Genomic DNA, 6,000 nt, shown 5'->3' with positions numbered 1-6,000 from the left:
TCGAAGACGCAGCTCAGACCCTGCCTTGCTGTGGCTGTGGCATAGGCCGGCAGCTGTAGCTCCGATTGGACCCCTAGCCTGGGAACCTCCATATACTGCAGGTGTGGCCCTAAAAAGAAAAAAAAAAAGCTGATTGTCAATAAACTACAAAGAATCCATAGTTTTATTTTGTTTCATTTCTGCATGGACACTGTCTTAAATTGCAAGTATTTACACAAAGTTCCAGATTTCTGGCCTCTTTTAAAAAAACGAGCAGGTCCCATTGTCTATGTACCTCTAAGCATCGCTTTTATAGAGCTTGTACCCTACAGTTGCTTATAGTCTCTATTTCTCCAAATTTTTTTACACTCAACTAACTTATATCATTGGCATGACCTTCCTGATCCTTAGAATTATTTGTGTTTGCAGCTTTTGTTCTACAGGGAAAGAGTTTACCCTCCAGAAACTCTGGAGTTCCAGAGAACTCATACCCACATATTATAGAAGAAGCCAAGGAGAAATGATTACTAATTGAGAGTCAGAGCAGGAAATTGATCATTGGAAATATGCCTATAAAAGATAAGAGTAAGGATGGGAGCACTTGAGAAATAGGAGGCACCTCAGGACATCCCTTGGTCTTCCTCTTAGGAGCTCATAATGGACACAGGGCCAGCATTCTATCCTCTACCTTGAGCAGGAACTTGATAAACTATTTTCTAAATGTTAACACATAGTTTAACATACTACCCCCTTCAAATAGCACTATTTTTCTTTAAAACTGTGGTAAAGAATAGATAATGTAAAATTTATCATGTTAACTATTTTTAAGCATATTATTGTGTAATATTGAGTATATGCATATTGTTGTACAACAGATCTTTAGAACTTTTATTTTGTAAAATGGAAATCTATACCCAGTGAACAACAACTCAATGTTCCCTTCCCCCAGCCACTGGTCACCACCATTCTTCTTTCTGTTTTCATGAATTTGACTACTTTAGATGCCTCATGTAAGTGGATTCTTGAAGTATTTATGTTATTGAGGCTGATTTGTTTCACTTAGTACAGTGTCCTCTGGTTTCACCCACGTTGTTGAACATGACAAGATTTCCTTCATTTTTAAGATTGAATAATATTCTGTTGTATATATAATTTTGTATGTAGTTGATCCTTGAGCAATATGAAATGCATCGAGTCTACTGATACACTGATATTTTTCAGTAAATATGTAGCTACTATGCTACACAATACTTGGATAGTTTGATCTGAGAATGTGGAGCCCTGGATACGTAGGGCTGACTGTAAAGTGATAGGAGGATTTTTGAGCACTTGCATTGTTCAAGGGTCAAATGTACAATAGTTTCTTTATCCATTTATCCATTGATGGGCATCTGGGTTCCTCCACCTCTTAGCTATTGGAATAACACTTCAGTGAACAAAGGTATGTAAACATCTCCTTATTATTGCTTTCGAGTATTTTGGCTATATACCCGAAATGGACTCACTGGGTTACATAAAAAGTTTATTTTTAATTTTTTGAGGAACCTCCATACTATTTTTCATAGTGGCTGCACCATTTTATTTTCTCATCAACAGTGCCTAGAGTTATAATTTCTCCACATTCTTGTAAACACTGTAGAGTCTTATTTTTTAATAGTGTCTATTCTATTGTAAGTGAAGTGATACCTTATTGCGGCTTTGTTTTGAATTTCTCTCTCTTTTATTTTTTTGGGGGGTGCACATTTGCAGCATGTGGAAGTTCCCAGGTTAGGGGTCGAATTTGAGCTGTAGCTGCCAGCCTATGCCACAGCCACAGAAAAACCAGATCTGAGCCATGTCTGTGACCTACACCACAGCTCAAGTCAATGCTGGATCTTTAACCCACTGAGCGAGGCCAAGGATCATACATGCATCCTCATGGAACTAGTTGGGTGTGTTGCTGCTGAGACACAAAGGGAACCTCTGAATTTCTCTAATGAGTAGTGATATTGAGCATATTTTCATGTGTGTATTGGCCACTTGTATACCTTCTTTGGAGAAATGTTTATTCAAGTCATTTGCCCATTTTTTAATTGGGTTATTTTTTGTTGTTGTTGCTGAGTTGGAGGTGTTCTTTATATATTCTGGATATTAAACTCGTATCAGAGAAAGACACACAGGCCAATAAAATAGAAGAAAGCCCAGAAGTAAACTCTTGCATATATGGTCTTTGACAAGAATGCCAGGACCGCACAATGGAGAAAGAACTACAGTGTCTCCAAGAAATGGTGTTGAGAAAATTAGATAGCCACATGCAAAAGAATGAAGCTGGACCTTACCTTCCACTGCATACAAACATTAACTCCAAGCTGATTAAAGTCCTAAACTGTAAGATCTAAAATTACAAAAACCCTAGGAGAAAATATAGAGGGAAACTTTTAAGACATTGGATTTGGTAGTAATTTCTTGGATATGACAATACAAGCACAGTCAACAAAAGCAAAAATAGATCAATGAGACTAAATCAAACTTAAAAACATCTGCACATCAAAGGTAACAACAGAGTGAAAAGGCAACATACAAAAGGGGAGAAAATACCTGCAGGTCGTATTGTTTTTAACTTAGTAGAGGATCACTTATCAATCTAAAAAAGTTTCCACTGGCTCTTGAAACTTCAGGTGTTGTAATGGGGTAATGTTTTTAAGCAGAAGATCTTTCTGGATTTCTTTAAAAATAGATTTTTTTCAAGATATACATTTAGAAACTGGAAAAAAAAATATGTACATGAGGAAGACTATTATTCTCTTCCTTTCAACCTTCAATGATGCTACCAGATGTTGCTTCCTTCCATCACTTCCAGAGGTGTAGCATCTCTTTCTCCAGAACCCATAAAAAAGAAAATATCAGTAACAATAATGGCTGATATTCTATCAAGCTTATTACAGTTTTCATGCATTTAACTCTCACAACAAACACCAATGGGTAGCTGCTCTTTATTTCCCCTCATTTGATACATGTCCTATAAATCAAAATTACAAGTTCTACTTAGGTGCTATAATGTCAGAATTATACTAAAAGGACTAGGGGTTCGTTGTCCTCACTTCCTGTTCCTCCCAAGGGATATACTTGGTTAATTTAGAACATAACATTGGTTGCATAGAGAGCTTTTCTCAGTAGTATTGCCGGAGTAACCAAATAGATGTTGAAGGAGAAATGAAAAAGGGCAAAGATGTGGAAGGTCTGATGACAAACTTCATGAAGTTCACAGCTGAAGAATAGTCAGTCCTTCTGATAAAAGAACCTTTCTCCCTGGCTCCAAACCAGGAAGCAGGGTTTTGTTTTTGCTCTTTTCTTCCCAGGCTCTGCAGAGTGTATGAATGTGCCCTCTAGAGACAACAATCAGGAAACTGAGCAGAATATGAAATGCCATGAAGAGGAAGGCTATGATGTCCAATAGCACTAAATAAAATACTCTAAGTGGATCTATTTTAGATCTTTTCAAAGAAATACGTTCTTGAACTGCCTCATGGTTTGCATATGTCCTATACAGTTGATGTTTAAGCTGGATGGAAAAGACTTTTAGTATAAGGCATGAAACGTTGCTTATAACCAGAAACTGGCCAATTAAAATCTGTTTAATAGCAAATATGATTTAGGAACAAATACTCTGAGAAAAAAAGGACATATCTTCATAATTTTTGAATCTATACAGTTTTTGGTCAGTAATAATTCTCCTCTGATCATCATAAAGGTTCAATTGAGGTCATTTTCACTGTCCTTGGATTCTTCAGCATATTGAATAACTCCTAAATTTTGGCAAGTAATGTGATTTAAAATTATACTCCTTAATCTTTGCAAGAGAGGGAAAGAAATGGTCACATTTGGGGAAGAAAGGAAAACCCAAGAATCATTTATTTATCACTGTGCATATAAATATTTATCTGAGACATTTATTCTTTCTAATATTGGATAAAATAGCTCAATTTATATGTGAACTTTATTATAAAGTGTGAAAAATATCTAGTGGACATAAAATGTTTTGCAAGCAAATATAAACCATTAAATGATAAGTTTTATTTGTGTCAAACCAAGTTGAAATTTGTATATGGAAATCAATAAAGAATAGAAAAGGTAATGTCACATTATCTTGAGCTTACTTGCAAAATAGGTATGTAGCTTATTAGAGAGTTTTCATTTACTCTTTACTGGAAAAGTTAAGTATGCTTTTGCTCTCACATATAAAATGAGAAGGGAAAAGTTCTAATTAACTGCTATGAGCCCATCTGGTTTTAACTTTCTCTTAGCTTATGATTCTAACCACATTGTTCATTAGTCCCACAGAAAAATTCAATTTAAAAAAGTTGGAAAGTGAGTTTCCATTGTGGCTCAGCAGTAACAAGCTCAAATAGTATTCATGAGAATGCGGGTTCGATCCCTGGCCTTTCTCAGTGGGTTAAGTATCCTGTGTGGCTGTGAGCTGTGGTGCAGGTCATGGACCTGGCTTGGGTACTGTGTTCCTGTGGCTGTGGTATAGGCCCGCAGTTGCAGCTCTGATTCAGTCCTTAGCCTGAAAACTTTCACATGCCGCTGGTGTGGCTCTAAAAAGAAGAAAACAAGAAAAACAAAAACAAAACAAAACAAAAAAAAAAAAGAAAAAAGTTGAAAAAGGAAAAGGGAATACACCTATGGAATACACCTATTGAGTGCGCAGTACATACAAACACAGGAAACTAAAGCTCAGGGAGGTTACAAAACTGGTGTAAGACCCCATAGAAAGAAAGCAGCAGAGCTATGAATCAAAACTGGCCCTTTGGTATTCTAAAACTTCTATTTAAAAAATTCCTATTAAAATTAGAAGAAATTTTCACTTCTCTGAAAACATCACCCTGTTGAATTTAAGGTAGGCTAGCAACAGTATAAAATGATGACAGTGATACCTGGTAAGAAGCTTGATGACATATTAATTATTAATAGCTAATATTTATTGAGTCCCTACTACATGTCAGGTATATACCAAACTGCTTTTGATGGACTTTTTCACTTGATTCATCAGTAAGAGTATGAATAGGGATTATTTGTCTACAATTTTAAGATGAGGTAACTAAGGCTTGGAGAGGTTAGGAAACTTGACCAAATTTGGTTAAGTCTATTTTAGGGCTAAGATGGGAAACCAGCTACTGTGATTACAAGGTTAGAACTTTTTGATGTGCTATATCACTAAATCATAGTTCCTTGAAATAACAAAATCAGAGGAATAAGGAAATAGAAAATGTTTTTATTAGTCTAAAGGCTGTGTCTTTTCAGCAAATGAAAAGCCTTTCAAAAATACCCTCATCTGATGATTTGCTTGAGTATAGTTCTGACACTAATTTTATGGAAGTAATATTAAAAAAAAAAACACATCAGAATGAAAATATAGATGCTATCACGCCAAATAGCATTCAGTATTTAATGATCATTACCCAGGCAGAAATATCCTAAAAGAGCACTGATTGAATAATTTCTCTTACTTTATTTGTTAAAATTAAAAAAAAAAAAACTCACAAAATTTGCCACCGGTTATATTAGTTTAAATAAATACCTGTTAGCTCCTTGCTTTGGAACCAGTCTTAAAATAGGAGTTGAATGTCTAATTTGTAATGTAATCTGCACCACTTACTAGTTCTATACAATCAGATTAAATCATGTAGCCTTTCTGAGTTTCTGTTTCATCATTTTAGTTTGAGGCCAATAACAAGCCTGCATCTTGCAGGTTTTTAAAGATAAGAAGTATCAAATGAGAAAGGGTATGTAAAAACACTTTGTAAGGGTACTAAACTTTAGATATTATTATTATTATGATACAGACTCACCACTATTGAAATATGCAGTTAGAAAATTTGATCTGGCACATATTTCTGAGACAGCTGGTGGGAACTAAGGGTGCCATTTGGACCAAGAAATAGAACAAAGCTAATTGGCTACACAGGGACTCAACCCATGTCCTTAGCCTCATTAACTCTGTGCTCTACTAACTATGAACAGTGTTACTCATTCACTCAC

The sequence above is a fragment of the Sus scrofa genome, chromosome 1 (genome assembly GCF_000003025.6).
Source record: "Sus scrofa isolate TJ Tabasco breed Duroc chromosome 1, Sscrofa11.1, whole genome shotgun sequence".
Classification (NCBI taxonomy): domain Eukaryota; kingdom Metazoa; phylum Chordata; class Mammalia; order Artiodactyla; family Suidae; genus Sus; species Sus scrofa.
The sequence above is the reverse complement of the archived record's forward strand: the minus strand, read 5'-3'. Positions refer to the sequence as shown.